A 27737-nucleotide genomic window follows, 5' to 3' on the forward strand; every position below is an offset into this window, starting at 1 on the left:
GCTAAGAAAAGAACAATGCTCACTAAGATATTTAAGAACGACTGCAGTGGTCATTCTTCCCATTAGCGTGTGGATGAGTTAAAGGTGAGAGAGTATAAATCTGTTTCAATGCCTACAAATGGTCTGAATATCTCTGAACACCAAATCATAGTATGTTAGGCTGGGAATAAAAGCTAAAGGAATATAATTTTACCTAATTCTAACTCTTTCATCCATTGTGAAAGTAAGGGCAAGAGATTTAAAGTATATTCTTTCTACTTAAGGAAAGATAATTAAAATCTATGATTTCTAACTCCACTTTAGAGCTCTTTTCAAAACACCTGTATAAATGGCTTTGTTTTTTTTTTCCATTTCTGCCTGAATTACATTGACAGATAAATTGTATGTTCAGCATGCAGGAAGTCCATATAGGAAATCTATTTTTCTGGAAAGATAACTTTTTTGCTATCTATCCAATGTTTAAAGAAAAGAAAAAAAAAAAAAAACACACACACACACAAAAAAAAACAAAACGTCCCTAAAGAATGACTTTCTTTTTAGCATTTAAATCATTTGGGTTTAGTGAAATGGATTCAGTATTCTACTCCAACATAAACCACATAATCTTTCTCATCTCTCTTTTATTCCTCATTGCCCAAATGTAATTGACTAAAATAAAATTAGTTCAGCAGATTTTTCCTCAGATTGTTGAAGCTACAAACATTGATTCCTGAACTAACAGCATTTTTTATAATAATGATACAGATAAAGATCAGCATCATTAGATTATGGAGTACAATTGCCCAAATATTCTGGGGAAAGAAATAAATTGAAAGTGATTGTTAATACTACCCTCACCAGTGTTCCTTGAAAACACACAGAATATCTACTGCAAACTTGGATACAAACCATTACTTCGCTATTAAACAATTTTAGTCTAAATGTCTATAGTTTAGTAAAATTATTATCTCATTACACAGGATGTTTATTTTATGTAATGTACAGTTCAACTCATTTTCTATTTCAAAAATAAAGCATAAATTATAACTTTAATAGACAAAATGTACACTAAATTAAAAGGAATTAAATCTTTGAATAAGTGAAAACTAATTTAATAAAGTTCTTTTATGATGCAATCTGCTAAAATAATAAAAATAACAAGTAACTGTCCTCATCACAGAATTAAGAGTCAGTTCAGAAAGCACTGGCTACAAATGTAGCACTTTAAAATATCAGCATGTTTGTTGTGATCACCAGTGAATCATTCGAAGTATTTATTTTCTCTAAGAGAAAATCCTTAATTTAGTTGAGACACTAAATTATGAATACACTGAAGAGAAATATGAACACTGTATTATAGTTTTTCTTACATTTGGGGACATTGCTACAATTTGTGGTATAATTAAAACAATTTTACAAGCAGTCAGTCATTAAGTTATTTTAATTTTCCATCTCTAATGAAAGAGAAAAAGCTCTTAGCAGATGTATTATGTGACTATCAAAATAGTCTAAATCTTCAAAACTGCCTGAGGTATTACTTGCATAAGTGGTCCTTGAAAATTAACACAAAAATAAAACCTTCTCCCCATACCTGTTTACACATTTTGTTGACTAAAAAGCTATCTTATTTCAAATATGACTGGTGTTAGGAACTATGTCCTCCCCCACTGAGAAAAACATGTTGAAGTCCTAACCCTGAGTATCTCAGAATGTGACCTTACCAGGGTCATTGCAAGGGCAATCAGTTAAGTTCAGACAAGGTCATATGTAGTAGGGTGGGTCCCTAACCCATTAGAACTGATGTCCTTATAGCATATGACATGTAAAGACAGACACATACAAGGACGCTATGTGACAACAAAGGCAGAGACAGGAGTTGGGCATCTGCAAGCCAAAAAATGTTGATTTCCAATAAAATACCAGAAGCAAAGATAAAACAAGGAATGGAAGCTCTATAGGGTTCAGAGGAACTGCAGCCTAATGACACCTTGATTCTGGGCTTCTAGCCTCTAGAACTAAGATACAATATAATTTTACTGTTTTAAGCCACCCTCCTTGTTACCGTGGTACTAGGAAACTAATATAACTGACACATTCATATTTTCATCCCTCAAGGAGACTATGAAATTAAAAACATAAAAATTATTTTAAATTCTCAGTGATAGATATATAAAACACAAGTATAAAATATTTATCTGGATGCTTTTATATGTGTATTTGTCAACAATAAATACATTTACTTCTTGTTTTCTTTAGGTGGCATTCATGCTAAGTATCCCCCAATAAGAATATCATATTTTTAGACACTTCAGTCCTATATAACTACCTTATAAGATTGCAAGTGAAGGAATTATATTGTTATAGAAATGGTTGGTAATCCCTCTATAGAAATGCCCATCCCTGTCCTTCGTAATCAAGCTGACATTACTACTGTAGAGTATAAGGCTACTCTTTGTCATTCTTGTCTTCTAGACATAGCCTTGTGCATATGGTTTTCCAATATCATTTAGCTTCAACAGTCCCTAGTTTATTTCTCTACTCCAGATCTCACTCCTAATGGTGAGACTTATACAGTCAGTTGCTTCATTTGAATGTCTGAGAGACCCTTCAAAGTCTAATAGACCTCTCAAAGTCAACATGACCAAAACTGAACTCCAGGTCACTAGGCCTTCCACACCTCATCCCCGTACTCTACACAGCTTTGTCCTTCCAACTGCTCAGGTCACAAGTGAGTTAAGGAGTCTTCCTTCTTTTATTTTCTAACTACACAGATTCACATCTTCGATCTTTCAAGAAACATTACTGGCTCAATCTGAAATTATTATCCCCAATCCACTAGCTTCTGCAGCTAGTACAACCCACAGATACTTCCCCATGATGTACCGTGATACTCTTCTATTCAGTCTCTCTACTTTCTTCTTTTCCCCCTTGTTTATTCTCAACATATTCACCAGAGTAAGCCCTTAAAATGTGAGACAGGGGCCTTCCAGTCTAGGCTAGATGGCATAGGCTAACTCTCTCTCTCTACTTGTCTCCAATAAGCAAAATTATAACCCCTGGACCTAATGCAAGAGGAAAGCAAAGGGGAACTCTGAAAGTTGTAAAGGCAAAGGCAAAAGACTTAAGGACCCCAAGGAATGGAGTAAGGGTGTTTTACAACCAGAGATGCAGCATTTCCTGACTTCCAGCCTATAAATAGAAGTGTCTCGTGTAGGACCATTCCTCTCTCACACTAAAAAGTGTCAAGCCTACATCAGGCAAGTACAACAGGATTGGCAATGGAGACCAATTCAAAGCCCACAAAATACTTGGCCAAGAGAAGCTTTCTGCATTTTAGTCAGACTAAACACTCCCATTTGCAACTTAGTGCTACCATATGGCGGGGTACCCCCACCTCACCACAAGTGCCCGGACAGGGAGACGCTTCTCCCGTGTGCAAACAGGAGACTCTCTTTCTCCATCACAGGCATTCAGTCCTATGGACGTTACAACTGTCTTCTGCAGTAGCACCAACCAGGATTAGTGGAAGCCCAGCAGCATGAGTTAAAACAAGCAAATGAAAATACTATTACAAAGCCTATAAACATTAGAATGTAATTAGAGTCACAGCTAAAACAAACAAACAAACATAAAACGAAGATAGGCTAGGACCTGTGAGCTAAAACTATGCAGGTCATTTCTTATCAAATATAAAAGATAAATAAATGAGACCCTGAGAGTCCTAACAAGAAAGCCAAAACATAAAGGACACAAGAAAAGACCACCTATCCTACCAGGGACTAGGAAAACCACAATTTGAATGAGAGAAGATAATCAGTTAGGACTGACATTGAGAGAAATTAAGAACTAAAATTATATGAGAAGGATTTTTAAAGCAACCATGATAAAATTAACTCAATAAGGAATTTAAAATTATTTTGAAACTAATGGGAAAATGTCATAAAATATACTTAAAAAGGAGAATCAAATGGAAATTATAGAAATGAAATGTGGGGAGATGGGGTAATTAGGTGATGGGCATTAAGGAAGGTACTTGATGTAACGAGCACTGGGTGTTATATGCAACCAGTGAAATTACTCAATTCTACTTCTTATTTTTTTTTAAAGATTTTATTTATTTATTTGACAGAGATCACAAGTAGGCAGAGAGTCAGAGAGAGGAGGAAGCAGACTCCCTGCAGAGCAGAGAGTCCGATGTGGGCTCGATCCCAGGACCCTGAGATCATGACCTGAGCCAAAGGCAGAGGCTTAACCCACTGAACCACCCAGGTGCCCCTCAATTCTACTTCTGAAACTAACACTACACTATATGTGAACTAACTTGAACTTAAATAAAATCCTGAAAGAAAAAAAAAAAAAAACTGATCAAAGCAGATCATATGTGTGCTCTCAAAACAATCTTCCAATTTAAAAAAATTTAAATCATATAGAGCATGTAGGGTATATTCTCTGATCATAATGGGATCAAACTAAAAACCTGCAATTAGGAAATCTCTGTATGCTTGAAAATTAAACATGATGTATGTCCTATTATCCACATATCAATGAAGCCTCAAAAAAAATTAAAGCAAACCAAAAAATACATAGAATCAAATGAAAATAAAAGTAAAAATAAAGTAAAAAGTAAAAAAAAATTAAAATAAAACATCTCAGAATATGTGTAATATAGCTGAGGTGCTGCTTAGAGCATTGCATACATTAGAAGAAGAAAGTCTAAAATCAATCTAAGTTTCTACATCCAGAAAATAAAGAGAAAGAAAAACATTAAAGGTAAAACCAACAGAAAGAATAAAAGCAAGAATCAATAATATAGAAAAGAGCAAACAATAGATAACAAAAATCAAAAGATAGTTCTTAAAAAAATCAAAACAATAAAACTGATAAACTTCTAGAAAGAATGACAAGAATGAAAAGGAGAAGACACAAATAACCAAAATCAGGAATGAGGGAGCCATCGGTATGATAATAACAGAGTACTACTATCATTTTTACCCATGAAATCCAGTAACATCAAAGAAATGAGTCAATATATCATAAACCACATATAATAAAAGCCTAACCATGATAAAAATGGAATGCTATAATTATTTAAGTTATTGAATTGGTAATTAATTGGTAATTAAAAAGATTCCCAAAAAAGAAAATTCAAGGCCCACATAATATTAGCAAAGAATTCTGAAAAACATTTGAAGAATTAACACCAATTTTACACCATCTTCTCCAGAAAAATACAGAGGATATTTTCCACGTTATTTTATGAGGCCAGTATTGCCCTGATACCAAATACTCTAAAATTTTACTACAATATCTCTCAAATTATGGCACAGAATCCCTCAACAAAATAATAAAACACTTATCCAACAAAGTATAAAAAATGTACACCATAATTTATTAGAATTTATTTTGAGTATGCAATGATGTTTCAAAATGAAAATGTATCAATGTAATGCACCATATCAACAGTCTAAAAGAGGAAAGATTAAACCCGATGAAATGACACAGAACAAATGTGTGGGAAAATCCAATATCCATTTTTTTTTTTTAACATGTAATGCGTTTTTTGCACCAGGGATACAGGTCTGTGAATCATCAGGCTTACATTTCACAGCACTCACCATAGCACACGCCCTCCCCAATATCCATAACCCAGTCACCCTATTCCTACCCTCCCAACCCCCAGGACCCCTCAGTTTGTTTTGTGAGACTAAGAGTCTCTTATGGTTTGTCTCCCTCCTGATCTCAGTAAATGAAAAATGAAATGATACATAGAGTCATTTTCATTTTAAGGCCACACAATTTGGTTTCTGACATTCAATTATCAAGCCACATTCTGACATACTTTCTAGACACAGGGTGTATTTGTTTTCTTTTAGGCCCTTGAGTACACCAGGATTATGCAGGGGTCTTCTGGATGCTTTTACATCCCATTGTCTCTTGATGGCCACTCTGGAGTTCTAACTGTCCTGGACTCCTTTGCAGGTAGTCTGGGCCATGTTACTGTCATTTGATATTACACTTCCAGGCTATCCATAAAACAATCCCCCATACTTTTTTACTCTTTTGTTCTTCAGACAGATAAATGCAGAATTTATAGGAAATGACTCTCAGACTTATTTAGGTGACAATAACTCAGAAGAGCTACTAAACTTCTCTGTCCATGCCAGCATCTCTTCTTCTGCTACACTATCAGTCTGAGAGTACCCTCCCCTCAGTTGTCGCTTGTCTACTACTCTTAATCCACTTGGGGTCTTCTCAAGAGTCACTTTCTCAAAAAGGCCTTCCGTTACGTCCCTTACTCTCCTAAAACAGTGACTACCTATTCTTGTTACACCTTGAGTTTTGCTTCATAGCACCTATGAAATATGTTTATTTATATAGTGAGTTTTTAAATATATGTGTCTTCTCACAAGACTGCACACTGTATAACATATGATTTGATTCTCACGTGCTCCTCTTTCCCACTAAAGCAATAGATGTGAGGTAGGCAGGAATATTGTCTTGCCACCATTTTATGTATTATGGAACACACATGGTCATCTGAAAATAAGAAGTTTATGAAAAAAGAAAGAAATGATTAAAACGACTTAAATTAAAAAAAACTTATTGACTAAGGGAAAACAAGATATTACTAAAGGATAATCACTTATTTAGATAAAAATTAACAAGGTAGTGTACTTTTCTCTAGCCGTATTCAGTAATAGAAGAAAAAATGTTCTTGCAAGTGATTCGGTTGATATCAAAAAGATCAACAATTTTTAGGCAAGAAAAATTAAAAAGAAACAAATTTGAGAGAGTTGTGGGAGACTAGTTCAAACAACAGTCTGGCTTTTCTGGGAATATTAGGGAAGTTAAATATTACAGAATGAAATAACTGGAGGTCTCATTAAGTAGGTATAGAGAGAGTAAGGGAATGATAAGGCATGATATTGCTATAGACACTACAAAAATAAAATGTCATATTTCACAGTCAGAAATTTATTTCAAATAAACATAAAGATCATTTGTAGAACATATTTGATTATGAAAAGAAGTGAGAATTGCTGGACAGAAATTTAAAACCTCTAGGTGTCTTCATCATAAATATGAGAGCATTTGACATGGAACATCATTGGTAATTTTTTCAAATGAATATGTATTGATAATATTTCACATTTTTCAATAGTTATATAATCATATGCTTAGATTCCTTTTACTGTGATGATTAAAAAAATAAGAAGCTACTATTTATAGAAATTAAGCTGTTAAGAGATCAAACTGCTGAGGGCTTCTATAGATTCAGGAATCCGCCTCCCCTTCCCCAGTATGCAGATTTGGAAATAGGAGATCAGTAAATTTGTAACAATGACAAATTGCAAAATTTTGTACTGAGGCCAGTCTTCTTCAACTACAAGTTATTTAGTTTTTATTAGAAGTAAACCATAGCAACCCAGCGATTACATCTGGATTACCTTCTAAAGCATGCTACTTAAGAAATATGAGTAAAATTGAAATATATATTTAAATTACTAATAGACAATATTTATATATATATATAAATAATGAAAACTCAGATGAGTAAGTATGATATGAAATGCATTTAGCATTGTTTCATATAAGAGAATTTATATTTGTATGAATAATATAATTAGGAGATTGTAACCATCAAAGTATATAAGTATTGAAAATGCATGTTGATCTTGACCATAGGAATCAATATGGCAGTAATGGCAATATGGATGAAATAGAAGAAAAATGAAATGCTGGGTCTACTGAGTCCTTTTCTCTCCCACAAAAATTTAAAACAAGTTCAAAGTCATGATCAGTAAGCCTTTTGTTTCTTTTCCAGTATTTTTAATACCATGAGTAATTATGCTCCATATTCTTTCTGGCATGCTTTTTCTTTTTCATATTAGCATAGACTGTCACTTAAATGATTATCATATGGGAAAGAAATGAGACATTAGTATTAAACAAAGGGGCTTGAGTTTGGGAAATGACAATTAAGTTTTTACATTCATTTTTAATCTTTTGCCTGGCAGAATACATTAAATCACCAGAACTATGCTTATTTACATAAATCTACAAGTCAAGTTGTAGCATTTTGTAAGTATCAATGGATTCATGATAAATATCTTAGAAAATCCCATCTGCTGTAAAATATGTGATGTTATTAATTCAGAAAATATCAATTAAATATTATTATAAATAGAAATGTATTAGGAATCAGATATTTGATTTTCTTTGCAAGAAAATCATTAACAGTATATGCTTGATGGAATTTGTGAAGAAACCTTGCAACTTTAGTAATTATTAATTAACACTGGTTACATTAAAGCCTATATGGGAAATGTTGGAGAGTTTTACACATATAATCAATGAACTTTATCAGTCAAATTTATAGTCAGTTGAAGATAAAAATGCTATAAGAATCATTATAAATTAATTAGTACTTAACACTTGGCTGAAATGAACACATTGAAACTCAGATTTTATTTTCAGAAAATAAACTTAAGTACCATGGATCATTTAGTTTGATGTTCAGTCTCCATTTCACTCCCAAAACACTTTTTAAAACTTACTCTAGGGCAAAAACAAAATCAGTCGTCACTCATTTTTTTCCAACTTAGCACTCACCACCATCAATCGCAAAAGTGTAATGGCTGCAGTGAAAATCTGTTTCATGAAAAATAGGAACTCAAAAATAAACTTAAGGGACAACAGCTTTAAAGTATAGTTCCCTATTTATACTCAAGCTTTGTGGTCATCTCTCTGTTTTCTGGAATAAAATAAAAATACATTTTCCTTCTAAATTCTTCTAACCACTGTTTGGATATATTTAGGGAGATCTTACTATAGGAGGCTTATCTGACAGAGCTTTCCTAATAGGCTTCTGTGTTTCTTTTGTTTATAAGAAGTAGATAAAAATTCACCAATTAGCAACATATGCATCTTCTATTCCACAGTTGCCACACTTATCTGCAACAATAGAATTTAAGAAAGGATTCATTAATTGTAATAATAGGCACAGTAATGGCAACTGGAGTTCTGATATCAGAGACAAAACTCAACGTTGTCATTCTCACATTTGAACACACTTCTCTCTAGCAAGCCATACTTTCTCAGCTGTCATCAGACCTATTAAAAACCTAGGGCCTCTGGGATTCCCACAAATGAAAATGGTGTAGTTCCAGGTTTTAAGCAAAAATTATTTGTACAAATAGTACTTGAATAAGCCATACCCAGTACAACTACAGCTTCCATGATAGAAATATCATTTGAAAGACATCACTGCACCCATGAGAATACTGGGTAAGCACAGGAAAAATCAAAAAATTCAGCTTTCCATCAGGGCACAGAAGGAAGATGATTCCTGCCGCTATTGCCTGGATATTCAAGACCTTAGATTTTCCATCTGCGTAACGAAACTGTTGATCATCTCTGAAATCTTTTCAAATAAAAATCACACATCCTGTATTTTAGGATAGTGACTTTTACACATTTTTTATTAAGCCACACTGGGGAGTTAGTCAATGTTAGTGATAACAGCTATCCAGTTGAAATTTTCCAAATTGAAAACCAGTAACTCTTGATGGGAAGAAAGTAAACTAGAGTAACTTGCATTGAAGAATAAATATTTATTTTAGGCTTACTAATTTCTTGGTTTAATACCTATAATATACATCTATAACATTCCCAGTATCAGTCTAAGCAACTACACACAGTTAGCATGATAATATTCTCCCAGTCATCATGATTACAAATGGTGTTTCTCTTATAGCAATGCATTTTATTTTTATTTCTCATTGAGTTACAAATCAAATCACATTTTGCAAACAGTAAGGTAAACCCTAGAACAATTTTTAGCTTGATAATTACAGCTCATGCCTTTCACTGCCATCTGAAAGGAAGACTAACAGGCTGCCTTATGAAGAGGGCTGCTTATTGATTTGCAAAGGTTGGAACAGAAGAGGCTGCACTCTTTTCTGTAGCTGTAACACGCACTATCTGCCTCCATTGATTACTTATTCTTCAGTATTATAGTAAATTGTTATTGTGGAAACATAATGATGCTGAACATTTGTAGCCCAGATGATAGGGTAATGTTTAAACACGGTGTGCCCTGTTCTTTGTAGATTTGCTAATAACCACTTTAATCATTTCTGTTCAAAATACCATGGATTCTGAAGCAGAAACCAGCCTAATGATACAACTAATATACAGAGCATAACATTTAATAATTTCAAAATAAATCACATCACTTATTTTCCCTTTCTTCAGACAGTATGCCAAATTTTCCTAATTGTATTTCTAGTAAAGTGAAATAAATTTGTGGAAACTAATTCCATTTCTGTTCTTTTGTTTTTAAACCAAAGTTGGCTGGGGTAATTGCTTCTATTTTGTAACATGAATTATATATTCAAAGAATATTTCCTATAAGAAGAATACAAATATTTAAAAAATAAGCACATATTAAAGATCTGTGGATGCACACATCCTAGAATGGGGGGGTCATCTAAATTAAGCTCAATGTGGTGGATATAGCAAGATTATCATGAAAGATAGTATATGTGATTGTAATAAAATATATTTTTAAAAGATGTTTCTCCTTCAAAAAGAAATGAATGTTTCACTTATTTTACGGATTTAGTTCAAGTAAAAGTGATTATTGAGGAGAAATTTAATCCTATTATAATATCATCCTTAGATATGAAAAAGGACTGAAGTGGATTTGAATGAAATAACAAAAAATATATAACAAAACCAATATGTTCAATATGAACATATTGAAAGTAAAAGTGAACAATGAGAAAATAGTATAAGCAGTTTAAAAGTTACAATTATTAGCATATATTAATTTCCATCTTTATAAAATAACATATACTCTAGCTCAATTTCCCTAGGAGCATCAACCAGCAGAATTAGGTAATTTTCTTCTTCGTTGCTAATTTTATGTTCACTTTCTATTGAATGAAACCATTTAGAACCAACATAATGACTACAGTCTTAGTGTTCTCATTCTCTTGGAACCTAAAATAACCAGGTCTAATTATATCAACCTGTTGCCAACAAAAGAACCATTTTTAAATCAAATTTGTTGTCATTAGTCTAGCAGTCAGTCTTTCAAAATATTAATTATCCTAATATATTTCATTTACTACAGAATGGGGTGGGCATATGATAATGATGAGAACACAGACTATGAGGATTTCAGGAATACAGATTCCCCAACAGAAATATAAAGGGAAGTATAATGGTCTATAGGGTCAAACGAAATGGATCCATAGGGTGTATTTAAGTTTTCCTGGACAATTCAGACCAGGCTTCAAGGTGCAGTGTTATGTAAGCTCATCTTCATTATAGTTTTTTATTCATCAATGGTTTCATTTTCTAATTTAGACTAAATGATGTGTTAAAAATCACATAGAATAATTCTAAACTGATGACTTTCATGCAAAGACTTTGTATGTCATCAATAGAAAGCTGTACATACATCATCAGTTTTAATATATTTCTTAATATATGTTTGACATATTTAAAATTTTTGTGTGAAATTTGAGTATATAAGATTTTGTATAAGTATTAAACATGTGAAACACATAGAAGCATTCTATTTTTTTTTAAAGATTTATTTATTTATTTATTTATTTGACAGAGAGAGGTCACAGGTAGGCAGAGAGGCAGGCAGAAAGGGAGAGAGAAACAGGCTCCCTGCTGAGCAGAGAGCCTGATGTGGGGCTCGATCCCAGGACCCTGAGATCATAGCCTGAGCTGAAGGCAGAGGCTTAACCCACTGAGCCACCCAGGTGCCCCCATGAGTGAGTTAAATGGCAATAAGTTTTCTAACCACAAAGGATTCAGTTTCTATCAAATCGGTGCTCTTTGCTCAAAACCTATACAATGTCCTATAGCAAATTTTGAAAATAGGGATTTATAATGATCTGCAAATTTTAAGGTATAATTTATTCCATTTTAATGGTATTAATCATTTTTAATAGTAACTATTTTAACATACTTTTCTCATCAGTTTTTTTAAGTCTCATATTTCATACTTGAAAAACATTTGATTTCTATGCCTTACTGTTTATCACCTTCACATCCATGAGTAATAATGTCTACTACTTTAGTTCCCAGTCATATCTCAGCCTATTGAAATCCCACTCCTCCTGCAGTATGCCACTGAAATTGTTCTCACTAAGATCACTAATAAATGTCAGGTTCCCAATCTTGGTTAGACTTTTAAGCAAATGCTCCATGGTTAGCATACCTTTCCATTTTAAAATTGTTTCTTCTTTTGATTTCCTTGTCAATGAAAAATCACGTTGATAGGGATTCTGAGGACTACATAGTAATGTATATGAATCCAGTGTGACTTAATATAGATTTTATTGACCACACAATGTATGATGTGACAATAAATGCAATGTGGGTCATACCTACAACTTGATTCTGAGAAGTTCTGAAAAGTTACATAAGCCTTGGCCTCTGATTACTCTGTATTTGTTATGACCTTCCAAGTTAGCCTTTTTTGCGCATGAAGATGAACAGTTAGGAATCAGCAATGTATATTCACACACACACACACACACACACACACACACACACACATTGGAATGGTGTTGGCTAAAGGTTAACAGATCATTCATCTTCTGCATGAGAATTTTAACTTCAGTTACATCTCTAGCTTTGTTTCTGTAGAAACAGGTAGAGATGCTATTGTCAACTAAGTTACTAAGCAACATAGCTTATGGTAAAATGACCCCTTCATTGATTAGGCTGAATTAAAGCAGAAGACAATAAATACTTGATAGAAAGCCCTTTTGGAAGATGTCCTGAGCAAGGAGACATTCGTAACTGGGCATGAGCCACCAGAAGCAATAAATACTTGATAGGAAACCCTATTGAATGATTGTCCTGAGCAAGGAAACTTTCATAATAGGCATGAACCACCAGAAGCAATAAATACTTGATAGGAAACCCTATTAAGAGATTGTCCTGAGCAAGGAGACTTTCATAACTGGGCATGAACCCTGTGGGATCCCTGAAAGGTCTACTTTGGTACAAAAGATTATGGCTCCTGTGGGATATGAGGCTTTTATGAAGAATGGTCTCCACACCTGTAGATGTGTTATTTTAACTCCCATACCTGAGTTGTTACCTAGGAAAAAGATCACTCATCATGGTTTTCTGGACTGCTACAAGAAATGCTGCAAGATTCCCACTGAGGAAAACCACCTGTTTCCCTCCTGGCATGCTGATGTTTCAACCTTATATCTTTTTGAGTAGATTGTGGAAAATTTTACCTCATGTTGTCTCATGATTCTCAATGTTTAGTTGAGTTTAAAAGATACCCTTTCTTGGTGGGAAATGCAGACAGTTCTCAGATATCTAACAAATGCAATACTGATCGACTTTCCAAAAGCCTCCAAATTTCCAAATTCTCAGCATCTATATAATTTTAATTCCCTGTCTTTGTCTCAATGTGAAGTATTTGTATGTTAAATTTTTATATTATGAAAATCCTTAAAAACACATCAGAGCTAACACATTTTTTAATTCAAACATCCACAGTAATAACTGGTTATCCTTGCATTTTTGTTCTTTAGTAACTTCTTTTTTTTTTTTTTTTAAAGATTTTATTTATTCATTTGACAGACAGAGATCACAAGTAGGCAGAGAGGCAGGCAGAGAGAGAGAGAGAGAGGGAAGCAGGCTTCCTGCGGAGCAGGGAGCCCGATGCGGGGCTCGATCCCAGGACCCTGAGATCATGACCCGAGCCGAAGTCAGCAGCCCAAACCACTGAGCCACCCAGGCGCCCCTCTTTAGTAACTTCTTATGTAGCTGTTAGAAGATTCATTGAAATCACCAACAAGAAAATATGTAACTTTTATGAAGATTCTGAGATGGAGCCTAGATAAAGTAGAAAAGGTCATAGATATGAAAGTATTATGTCATTACATAATACTCATATACAGATGAATTAAAGAAATAAGGTTTATGTATTTTATGAGATTTTAATTTTTATATCATAAACATTGAAAATATACTCTCAATAACTTGATGTTTATAAAATAAATAAAATTTGTCACCTGGTTATTTTATCTTCAAATATGTTTTATTAATTAAGTATATGATTCATTTAGTAATCTTTTATTTTTCTCTCTTATTTCATATAATTTGAAAACCTAATATTTGCTCTAAAGTCAAACATACTTACAACATATTTGATAATGATCTCAGAAGTAATCAAAATCTTTGGCAATAAAATACTCACATTTGGTATCATAATCTGAGCTTAAATTTCCCTCCTTTTAAACATGAATGATTCAATGATGCTGTAAATTATAAGTTAAACTTATTTCAAAATTTAAATCGCACTATTTTAAATGCAAATGCCCTTTATAGCATAAACACTGTGCAATTTCAATTTCAATATTTAAGAAATTAGTTTATTAAACCTCCTTCCACAATTTTTGTTTCTCTTATTTGTGGTCAGTTATGTTTATTGTTTACATATGTTTACCTTAAGCTTATGGACTACAACCATAAGGAATATACTTGGGCATCTGAGTGGCTCAGTTGGTTGACTGTCCTTCTCTTGGTTTCACTCAGGTCATGATCTTAGCGTTGCAAGATCAAGCCCTGTGTCAGGTTCTGCACTCAGTGCAGAGTCCTCTTGAGATTCTCTCTCTCCATCTTCCTTTCACTCTCTCTCTCAAAATAGATTAAAAAAAAAAAAAAAAAAGAAATACCCATGAACATGTCTATGCTTAATTTTGAATATTTTAATTTCACAGTGAATGATGAGAAATATTTGACAAGTGTGGGTTATTTGAACAATTATTTCTCTTCTCTTAGTGACTATTTATGTAATTACCCATTCAACATTTTCATAATTGCCTTATTTTTACCTCCCCATAAGTTCTGAGATATTTACTACATTAATTACTCTGAGAACATATTGGACTTCTGAAATGAAACCAAAGAATGACAAGTACAGTAGTTTCCAGGAACAGCTTTTTGTTTGTTTGTTTGTTTGTTTGTTTTTAGAACATCAGATGGTTCCTCAGTACCAGAAATAGTACTCTGTTCTTTCATAAAATCAGGGTCTAAAGAATGTTATCAGGCACGCTTGCTGATAAACTTTCAGTAGTGAAGATTAAGAATTAATGCCTTAATTTAAATAATTCCTGAGTAAAGTAACAGGTATAGAGTCCATGATTTCTTTTGAAAGCATATCTTCCAGTCTAGTGTACAAAAAAGAAATGAGTGTTGTAACTAGCAGAGATTACATTAAGTTCCTGGACAGGTGAAAAAATATTTACATGAATATTTTCCAGTTTTCTTGAATATGAGCTACATAAATATATTCAAGAAAAATATATTTTTATTCAAGAAATAAATATATATTCAAGAAAAAATATATACATGAATATTTTCCAGTTTTCTTGAATATGAGTAATATGAATATATTCAAGAAAAAATTAAACAACCTGAGGGTTTTGAAGGGGTGTGGGGTGGGAGGTTGGGGTACCAGGTGGTGGGTATTATAGAGGGCACAGATTGCATGGAGCACTGGGTGTTGTGCAAAAATAATGAATAACTGTTATGCTGAAAATAAAAAAATAAATTAAAAAAAATTAAATCCCTAATGATAATTATAATGGGTTGTAATATACTTAATGTATTATAAGCCAGTTTCGTATTTTGACTTACCAGACTTAGAGAATCAGTTTATAAAATCCTCAGAAAAGTGTACATTCTCCTTGAATTATACATAATAAGAACTTTAATAGTAAGCAGGTCAAGGTATATGAAATATTAAGCAGAATATTTACCTCATTTTTCCATTCTAGTTCAGACATTCTCTAGTGTAGCAAAAATCATAGCCAGATTACTCTCATACCTTTTCTGAGAAGTTAGCCAGACATTCAAAATAAAACTCATGCTGATAATTGAAAAGAAATCTGAGACTTAAACAGTTATTAAAAGAGGGTGAATGCACAGTGTCTCATTTTTAGAAATTAAAATCAAAGTATGAATTTTAAGGCTAAACATTCATTAAGTTATCAGCGTTGCCTTATAAAACATGACTTAGAAATAAGTGGAAATTATCAGGAACTATATATAACAAATGTGTTAAAATCCAATGGGATAGTTAATTTTGTGTGGCAACTTGACTGGGTATGTCCATGAGAGTCTTTCAGAAAGAGATTAACATTGGGGCACCTGGGTGGCTCAGTGGGTTAGGCCTCTGCCCTCGGCTCAGGTCATGTTCTCAGGGTCCTGGGATAGAGCTCTGCGTTGGACTCTCTGCTTGGAGGGGACCCTGCTTCCCCCTTTCTCTCTGCCTGCCTCTCTGCCTACTTGTGATCTCTCTCTGTCAAATAAATAAATGGAATCTTTAAAAAAATAAGAGAGAGATCAGCATTTAAATCAGTAGACTGAGTCAAGATCAGCCATCACCAATGTGAGTGGGCAATCAACCAACTGGTTGATCAAATAGAATAAAAATATGGAGGAATGTCAGGTATTCTCTCTCTTATTAAGCTGGGACTTCCGTATTCTCCCTCCCCTAGGTTCTCAGTTTTCAGGCTATCAGGCTTGGACTGAGAGTTATAGCACCAACTCCTCCTGGTTCTCTGCCTTTGAACAGAATTACGCCACCAGCTTTCCTGGGTCCCCAGCTTGCAGAGGGCAAGTTGTGGGAATTCTCAGCCTCCATAAGCCAAGTCTTATAATAACTCTCTTTTGTATCTACATATACTTCCTACTGGCTCTTCCGGTTTCTCTGTAGTACCCTGAAACATCCAACTACTTCAAATGGGTAGGAATTGTTTCTCTAATTTAGTTTTTAGATTGAAAAATAAAGAAACCAGAGAGTATTTATGCATTTGTCTTTCAGTACATCTGAAACTTTCTCTTTCTATCCTGGAGAAGAAGATCAAACTAAAACTGGTTGATAGTACTGTAGACTAATATAATCACTGGTTAAATAAGTCGTGCCAATTAACAGTAAACTGAAAGGAGACTTCCATAATGTGAAGGAGTTTCTATACATGGTGATATAAGTTTTTAAAATACTTTTAATTATCATAATTTTTGTGGTTGCTCATTTTTTTTTATTGTGCATATTAGTTTTCAGAACAGAGGCAAAAACAGAGGACTGGTAAATCAACAGTTCTCAATGCGTGGTCTTGTCTTTCATGCCACTAAGACTCTTTAGCAGGGCCAAAAGGTCACAAATATATCCATCCTAATACTAGGATATTATTTACTTTTTTTGATCTCACTCATTAATATCAGTGAACAGTTTCCAGGGGCTATAATAATGGGTGATTTAATGCAAAAAGACTTTTGAGAATTCAGCTTTCTTAAATGGAATGATATAAAAGAGAGTTAAAAAATATAAAAGATGCCGGGCACCTGGGTGGCTCAGTGGTTAAGCCTCTGTCTTCAGCTCAGGTCATGATCCCAGGGTCGGAATCGAGTCCCACATTGGGCTTCCTGCTCAGCAGGGAAGCCTGATCCCCCTCTCTCTCTGCCTGTCTCTCTGCCTACTTGTGATCTCTGTCTGTCAAATAAATAAATAAAATCTTTTAAAAAATATATATATGTATATATAAAAGATGCCATTATCCTCAATTCTTTTACTTTAAATAATAATGCCAACTTCCGGGGAGAAAAATTAAGTTTATAGGAAATAGACATTATCATTAAATCAATAAATATATTAACACTTTAAATTTTTACTTTTACTTCCTAATTTAGTAACTATTAGATATTCTGGTTCATGAGAAACAGACAGTTACTAATAATAAAGTGTTTAAGAATAAATGAATTATATGTGTTTCTTATCTATTTAATTGTAATAAATATTTATTATTAATTTATTATATTATTTATATTATATTTATAGCATAAATCTATTACTTAGGTTTATAATGTATAATTAAGTAATATCAAAGTAGGAATAATGACAAAATATCAGTAATGCATAAAGCACAATTATAAAGTTCCAGACATGTAGGAGGTCGGTGAATAGTGACTATACTCATGCTGTTAACAATCATGAGGTTATATGTTTAAACCTATAATTTCTGTCAGGATCCGAGATCTCCATGACTGGAATTAAAATAAGTAACCATTTCCCTGAACTCTAAATGCATCTGAAATATTGTCTATCATTAGAGACGTACTTTTGAATATTTAAGGCCTCACACATTTTAGGTAAGGTACTGCTTTAAAGAATCTGTATTAATCACATGTGATTGTGCAACAAATTACCACAAAAGTAAAAGCTTTTTAAAAAAAACCTCTTTAATATCTCAGTTTCTAAGGGTCAGGAATCTGGGCACAGTTTAGCTGTCTTTTCTGCCTGCAGGTCTGCAATCAGTATGTCACTCAGGACAGGAATCTAACCTGAAGGTTTGAACTGGGGAAAGATCGACTTCTAAGTTTGTGTGGTGGCTGGAAGAATTCAGTTCTTAAAACCTGTTGGCCTCGGTCTCTAAGTGACTCCTGTCCTACGACTGAACGCAGTTTCTTGTCTCATGGGCCTCACATAACAGCTTTTTTCAAACTGTTGTAGCCAAACAGTAGTTTGTGACAAAGCCAGAAGTCACAATTCTATGTAACCTATTCACAGAAGTGACATCTCATTCCCTTTGCCATATTTTATTGCTTTGAAGCAAGACACAAGGGACAGCCAATGTTATTTATCTCCACAGGAGATTACATACAGGTGTGACTACCCAGAGCAGGAATCACTGAGGGCTAGTTTATATACACCTAGCACAGCTTGTGCATCCTCCCAAGCATAGAATAGACATAGTCCGGCAATTATAAAAAGCATGTTTTCATTTGTGTATGCATTTTCTAATCAATGACTTGGTCATATGCTCACTTTATGATGAATTAGGATGAAAAGACAACTATGCAGTTACCTCCACTCTTTTTTAAAGGTTTTATTTATTTATTTATTTATTTATTTATTTTTCATTTATTTGACAGAAAGAGAGAGAGAGATCACATGAAGGCAGAGAGGCAGGCAGAGAGAGAGGGGGAAGCAGGCTCCCTGCTGAGCAGAGAGCCTGATGCAGGGCTTGATCCCAGGACCCTGAGATCATGACCTGAGCTGAAGGCAGAGGCTGAACCCACTGAGCCACCTAGGCACCCCTCCTCCTCTTTTAAATAAATTCAAATTTCCTAGATGAAGGGCAACTAGTAAATATTTCCCATTAGCAATTATAACAGCTTGCTATGGGTTCACCAAGAAATATTTTATCATGTTTACTAAGGTAATTGCTAAGATGACGCTAGAATTAAATCTGGGAGGACTGAGGAGCATTAGCGAGGTTCAAAATGTCTTTGAGAAATGAAGACAGTCATGTAATGAGACTAGTAGAAGCAGATTCACAGAACTATGAAATAACTTGAAATTGCAAGTCACTTCTGGAAATTGCAAGTCAATGGACTATATCAAGGAATGGGTTTTAAAAGTTAGGAAAGGGTCAGATTATGAAAGGATATGTCTGCTAGAAGAATTCACTTAATTGTTTTATTTGAAAATTATTGAAAAATATAATTTCTAATTATGATAATTTGTACTTGTGTGACATAGTCAATTAATTGTAATATTTAGGGACATCATGTGGAATTGATGGATGAAATTATTTCTAGGGTTTAGACTACTATCAACACAAAATTTAGAGGCCTACTATAATTATCCAAGCGAGCAATTTTGAAGATTTGAGAAAGGGATATACTACTGAAATACAGATAAAGAATGACATAAGGAATGTACTCCAAAAACGGAATCTGTTAATGGATAACTTTTTATTTGAGAGAGTTATAGAATAGTAGGCATTTCTCCTCCCTCAACCCCAGAGTTAAGGTACAACCAATTAATGGGAGGATTTTATTAAAGTCTGATTTCACAGTTCTGGAGTAGGGCCCGATAGTCAGCATTTCTAATAAGTTCCCAGGGGATGCTTATGCTGCTGGTCCTCAATCCATATTTTGATTAACACATGATTAATTTACTAAAGTCTGTGATTGAAAAAAGACAGGAGAGATTCCAACAAAGCATGTAGAATTCACACCTACACACCACTTGGAAGTAAAGGAAAGAATAGCTGTAGCAAGGGATCTATGGACTCTCACCAGAACAAAAAGCAAGGCTGTTAGTGAGAAAAATCAGAATTATTTGTATCTGGAGAGAAAGATTCACAGAGTGGTCTTATCAGTTCCAGAATGGTTTTAAGGTGGCTTCAATGGTGTGCACTGCATTTTACTACATCCTAGACCTTTGGTTCGAGAAAATTACGTGTTCATTAATCTCTACCACTGAAAAGGACCAGGTTGATGTTGGGAAGTGAATTGGAAGAAGAGACACGATGCATGTGGCAAATGGGACTCACACGTCTGATTAACAATATTCTACTTCATTTCCTCATTTTCAAGTGAGCAGGATGCAAATAAAACTCCAACAAGAATGTAAAGGTGGAAGGAGTGTGAGATTTCAACTTTATCCTTTCAAGAAAATAGGGGTGGAAATGGACTAAAAATACCCAAAACTCTGACCAGGAAGAACCGACAAGTAAAACTGAGCTGTGGAGTCAATCTGTGGTACATTATTAGACATGGCTCTTAAAGATGGTTTCTTTGGTTTCATTTTCTTTTATTTAGCCCATACTCCTTTTTTTTTAGTACTCTTTCCAGTGGGGTTACTGTGGGTTTTCTCTGCTCCAACTAGTTGTCCTACATGATATTTATTTATTTATTTATTTATTTTTAAGATTTCATTTATTTATTTGACAGAGAGAGAAATCACAAGAAGGTAGTACAGCAAGCAAAGGGGGAAGCAGGCTCCCCACTGAGCAGAGAACCTGTTGCAATGCTGGATCCCAGGACCCTGAGATTCTGACCTGAGCTGAAGTCAGAGGCTTAACCCATAGGCCACCAAGGCGTCCCTGTCCTCCATGATTTTTAAATCTAACTCCCTGTTTATGAGGTTATAGAAAAGAGTGGGAGTCCTTTCCAGGAAATGTGTAAACCAAAGCTGAGATCGCCTATTGTTTACTACTGGGATTTCTAATATGTCAAACCTGGAGGATTATCCAAAGCAGTAAACATTAGCTAACAGTGACAAACAGCCAGTCAACAAAGGTGGTGAGAAATGAGAACGATTAGAGCTGGTATACAAAGGAAAGTACACATATGAGAGATGGAAATAATTATTGGAATTAGAGTCTCTTGCTAAATAATCCCACCTCTCCCTGCCTTTCCTGATTTTTAAGAGTTTTGATGATCCAATAGTTCCATACAGTGCAGATATATAATCACCACCATCTTCTAGAGTCTAGTCCAGGGTTAATAAGATGTTTACAACAAGAAAGGTATGACAAATTTATCTTCAAAATAACATTACTCACCATAAAATACAAAATAAGGACAAATATATTTTCCATTTCTTTCCTTTCCTGAATTTTGTCTTAGGTGCTACTCTGCGGGGTTCAATAAAGTTCATTTTTATGTCAACCAAACTTTATTGATTCAGTTCAGCTTCATGAGTTTGCACTGAAGTGTTGCTCACCCTAAAAGAATGCTAATCAAGTAATTCTATGACAGCTATATAACCTTGCAGTAAAACGCACACCAGTGTAAAGGTGGGTGAATTACAGTCTATTTGATGCTTGATTTACTCTACAGCTGTCTCCCACAAAGAAATATAGCAGCCAAAAACTAAAGCTTGGGTGGTTTTTAAACAGATTAGGAGTTATTTGGTGAAGAGGGTAGATCCCTGAGGGAACATGGAAAATGAGTTGAGTTATTTAAAAACTCTTTTGATTTTTTAGGATCTGGTTTACATTTGGATTTGCTTCTGACTCAGACAAGTTAGAAGTTGGCACAGACATACATATTTGTCTTTCTTTGCTAATCTACTTAGGAATACTAAGAAGTATTTCATCAAAGCTACTGTAGGAAAGGTTAATACTTAAAAATCTTTACTGATGTAAAAGGAAAAAAAAAAGGATTTGCTTAAAATCAAAGGAAAGCTGGTTTCTACAATGGGCCACTCCCACTTAACAATGCTGCTTAGGCACTATTCAAATCTCCCTGAGGGTAGATTTGCTCTGAATATTTATTAAAATGTTGGACTAGATTATTAAATTCTTGAAAGTGAAAAATACTGCCAAAGTATTATAAAAAGAGAATCTTCCTTTATCTGCAGATCAGGTTTAGAAAATGTAGGAGTTGTGTAAGTTTCTGACATATTTCTGTAGTGATATGTAACTGTAATAAAGGTGCTGTTACAATATCCAAACAGTACTTTTGAGTATATGTTTATTTACGAACCTTAAGTAGCATTTTACACCTTGAGCAAATTGACAACTGCCTAATTAATGTTTATTCTGGTCATAAACAACACTATCTTTTTCACAGTAGGAATATTTAAATATCAATTAATGCAAAATCTAATATTTCCAATTCCCATGCAACAAAGTATTAATTTGGAATATTTCTCTTAAAATGAGACATGGAATTAAATAAATCAATCTTACCATGCAGCCAAATATATAATTTTATTTTATTATGCAAAGAAAAAGGGAACATTTTTACTAAAAATTTAATCTAAAAACAACAAAAAAAGTTCTTCTCAACAGTATCAATTTGCAATCATTATTTATATTGTTCCTATAAAGTTCATCATCGTATACATGGAGTAACTTAGAATTTTATAATTTTGATGAAGTACAAAAAATATATAAAAAGAAAAAATTTAAACCTGTATTACATGATTTAAAAATTGAGGAATGTTCATGTTTTGTTATCTTTGTGGTTCTATCAGGTGTATGAAAACAGAACATATTTATTTACACAAACATAGATGTTACTATAGTCTATGATTCATCCTTCAATAAGACAATTATTAGAAGTGATAAAGAAAGGAACTATAATTAATATTAGTGTAAAGAAACGTGGTGAACATTTAAAGATGAGGAAATAAAAGATATTTTTAATTTTAGTTGCACTGTAATTTACAACAGCCTAACATCAGACGTTTTACTTGGCCTGCCATCTCTTCCTTTCCTTTAGTCATCTCACCCAATTTCTTTGCAAGAAATTACCTAAAAGTATTTCTGTTTTCCTTCCCCCATTAACCAAATGAGAGATGAAACTTTCCAAAGGCAGTCCACAAACCCCAACTTAACAAAACTTATCTCCCTTCCTTAGACATCAGTAGCATTTTTACACATAATTAGTGGCTCTATTTCATAATTATTCAAATTAGTTTAAATATCCAAAGTTAACTTTTTTAAAGTTTATTTACTTATGTAATCTCTACACCCAACATGGAGCTTGAACTCACAACCCCCAGGATCCAGAGCCCCATAATCCACTGACTGAGCCAGTAAGCAACTCCCCAAAGTTAATTTTTGGCTAGCTGATTATCCTTGTCTCATTGGAATAGTTCTGAATTGTACAATGTATTTCCATTCAAATTTCAGATTTCATAATCTCTACTCGCAAATTTGGTTATGTAAATAAATGTTTTATTAATAATGTTCCTGCTGTAAGGACACATGTAACTATGTTTTAGCTAAAATATAAGATAAACATATTAAAAATATTCTGATAAAATTGTTCTCCTTACTTTTTAGCCAAATAAGAGATCCTCAGCAATATGAATTTGTCTAAATATTTCAGAGTCAACCAGTTTGGGTGAATATTTGAATAATTCAGTCAAAATCCATATTGATAATTCATGTTATTTGAATAAATCAATAGAACTATTTGTGGATATTTTTTCATAAGGAAAAAAAATTATAACCATACAGTAGGATAGTCTTCAGAAATAACATGCCTTACTATAATTTATAATGAGTCTGCATGTAACCTCTGAAGAATTATAATAGTCTTCAGAATAATTCACAAAGCATCAGAAATATTCAGTCTTTCTGGTGGCTGCATGGTTAGAGGATGTTGAGAATCAATTTGAACCTAAGTCCTTCCTGTTTTGAGCATCCTTCAAATGGTGGCCTAGGTACCACTGAAGCTACGGGTAATTTAGGAACAGAAAATTGTCTCCAATTATTTGAGGAATCTTAGTTTGGCAGGCTATGTTCTATAAACCAAAACATTCCTAAGGATATAAAAAGTTCAAGGGTTTTTTATATATTTTTAACAGAATTAATAATTGTGTTTTGAATGAATATATTCTAAGTAGAATGAGACTACGGGAAAATAGAACATTTCTAAAGTAAGTAAATCTAATTTGGTAGTGATAGTAACTTTGAAGTGAGAAATAAAGATATACCCAAGGTCAGGAGAAAACAGGATGTTAATAGTTTTTGTGATTATACTTCTACAATGAGGATTAATTAATTTAAAAAATAATTAGTTAAAAATGTATTATCCAATGATCAAGATTTCATTAAATTTCATTTGCATCTAAGGTTTTCTTATTAAGCTTAGTTTTAAATAGCTGAAGATTTCTATTTTCATACTAGATTATTCATTTAGTATATATGGCATGTCAAATTGAGCTTAACAAAATTCAAATTAGTGCTAATTTAGTGCTAACAGCATCTATAAACTTTTGCAGATAGATATCACTTAATGATATCTATTTCATTATATTTTTTTTAAATATTTAAGTAATCTCTACCCCCAGTATGGTACTCAAACTCATGACCCCAAGATTCACATACTCTTCTAACTGAGCCAGCCACATACTCCTTAATTATAATATTCTTAAAGGATTGATTAATTTTTAATGCTAGTGACTTTGAACAGATACAGGTATCTCAACACCTGCATCAAATGATGCACCAAACCCAAATAATTATTGGTAGATGTTCTACTCACAGTTTTGAAGATGTGTGTTACACTTAATGTGTTTTTAAAGTTTTAATTATTTATTTGAGAGAAAGAAGGAGAAACAGAGAGAATGCATAAATGGGAGGGAGGGACAGAGGGAGAGGGAGAGAGAGAATCTGAGACAGATTCCTTGCTGAGCCTGGAACCAGATGTGGGGCTCAATCTCATCACCTTGAGATCATGACCACAGCCAAAACCAAAAGCCAGACACTCAACTGACTGAGGCACCCAGGAACTCCTACCCTTAATATTTTTTAAGGAAACATTTTCCTATCATTGTATCTATCATAGATCATAAAGATAATCCCAAATCAGTCTTCTGACTCTTACACTCACCATTTCTCCCAATCTTTCATCCATTCGTCTCATATTAAAAAAAAAAAAAAATAGGTTTTCTTTTTCATTCTGTGTCCATGTGAAAATGAATAAATGAATACTATCCCAAACTTTAGAAATGGTCACAATAATAGAGAGCTGTGCATCTAAAATAGAGAGCTACTAGTTAAAACCAGCTTGTTAGGACATAAAGAGTTCAAAAAGTAAAATACTGAATTCCATACAATTTGACAAAAGAGAAAACAACAACAAAATCCAGATTAAATCTGTCTAACAAACCATCATCTTTGCTTTTTAATTTTTTTTTTAATTTTTATTTTTTTTAATTTTTTCACCTTCACTTTTACTAGTAACTTTTGTGGTTAATGTTTTTGGTAAAGGGACTTTCAAATTAAAAAAAAATAATCCTTTGGTTTCCTTTTTAGCCTTTGAAAGTCAGGTGTTTTTCCTATAAAAATGTTCAGAGAACTTCTATTAAAGATCAGAAGCATGCAAAATTACTTTTTTAAATTTAATTTAATTTAATTTAATTAAAAAAAAATTATAAACATATATTTTTATCCCTAGGGGTACAAGTCTGTGAATCACCAGGTTTACACACTTCACAGCACTCACCACAGCACATACCCTCCCCAATGTCCATATCCCCACCATCCTTCTCCCAAACCACCTCCCCCCAGCAACCCTCAGTTTGTTTCGTGAGATTAAGAGTCACTTATGGTTTGTCTCCCTCCCAATCCCATCTTGTTTCATTTATTCTTCTCCTACCCCTTTAACCCCCCATGTTGCGTCTCCACTTCCTCATATCAGGGAGATCATATGATAGTTGTCTTTCTCTGATTGACTTATTTCGCTGGGCTTGATACCCTCTAGTTCTATCCACATTGTCGCAAATGGCAAGATTTCATTTCCTTTGAAAGCTACATAGTATTCCATTGTGTATATATACCACATCTTCTTGATCCATTCATCTGTTGATGGACATCTAGGTTCTTTCCATAGTTTGGCTATTGTAGACATTGCTGCTATAAATATTCAGGTGCACGTGCCCCTTCGGATCACTACATTTGTATCTTTAGGTAAATACCCAGTAGTGCAACACTTTGAGGAACCTCCATGCTGTTTTCCAGAGTGGCTGCACCAGCTTGCATTCCCACCAACAGTGTAGGAGGGTTCCCCTTTCTCCGCATCCTCTCCTGCATCTGTCATTTCCTGACTTGTTAATTTTAGCCATTCTGACTGGTGTGAGGTGATATCTCATTGTGGTTTTGATTTGTATTTCCCTGATGCCGAGTGATATGGAGCACTTTTTCATGTGTCTGTTGGCCATCTGGATGTCTTCTTTGCAGAAATGTCTGTTCATGTCTTCTGCCCATTTCTTGATTGGATTATTTGTTCTTTGGGTGTTGATTTTGCTAAGTTCTTTATAGATTTTAGACACTAGCCCTTTATCTGATATGTCGTTTGCAAATATCTTCTCCCATTCTGTCAGTTGTCTTTTGGTTTTGCTAACTGTTTCCTTTGCTGTGCAAAAGCTTTTGATCTTGATGAAATCCCAATAGTTCATTTTTGCCCTTGCTTCCCTTGCCTTTGGCGATGTTCCTAGGAAGATGTTGCTGTGGCTGAGGTCGAAGAGGTTGCTGCCTGTGTTTTCCTCAAGGATTTTGATGGATTCCTTTCTCATATTGAGGTCCTTCATCCATTTTGAGTCTATTTTCGTGTGTGGTATAAGGAAATGGTCCAATTTCATTTTTCTGCATGTGGCTGTCCAATTTTCCCAACACCATTTGTTGAAGAGGCTGTCTTTTTTCTATTGGACATTCTTTTCTGCTTTGTCGGAGATTAGTTGACCATAGAGTTGAGGGTCTATTTCTGGGCTCTCTATTCTGTTCCATTGATCTATGTGTCTGTTTTTGTGCCAGTACCATGCTGTCTTGATGATGACAGCTTTGTAATAGAGCTTGAAGTCCAGAATTGTGATGCCACCAACGTTGGCTTTCTTTTTCAATATTACTGTGGCTATTTGAGGTCTTTTCAGGTTCCATATAAATTTTAAGATTATTTGTTCCATTTCTTTGAAAAAAAAATGGATGGTATTTTGATAGGAATTGCATTAAATGTGTAGATTGCTTTAGGTAGCATAGACATTTTTACAATATTTATTCTTCCAATCCAGGAGCATGGAATATTTTTCCATCTCTTTGTGTCTTCCTCAATTTCTTTCATGAGTACTTTATAGTTTTCTGAGTATAGATTCTGTGCCTCTTTGGTTAGGTTTATTCCTAGGTATCTTATGGTTTGGGGTGCAATTGTAAATGGGATTGACTCCTTAATTTCTCTTTCTTTTGTCTTGTTGGTGTAGAGAAATGCAACTGATTTCTGTGCATTGATTTTATATCCTGACACTTTACTGAATTCCTGTATAAGTTCTAGCAGTTTTGGAGTCGAGTCTTTTGGGTTTTCCACATACAGTATTATATCATCTGTGAAGAGTGATAGTTTGACTTCTTCTGTGCTGATTTGGATGCCTTTAATTTCCTTTTGTCTGATTGCTGAGG

The sequence above is a fragment of the Mustela erminea genome, chromosome 1 (genome assembly GCF_009829155.1).
Source record: "Mustela erminea isolate mMusErm1 chromosome 1, mMusErm1.Pri, whole genome shotgun sequence".
Classification (NCBI taxonomy): domain Eukaryota; kingdom Metazoa; phylum Chordata; class Mammalia; order Carnivora; family Mustelidae; genus Mustela; species Mustela erminea.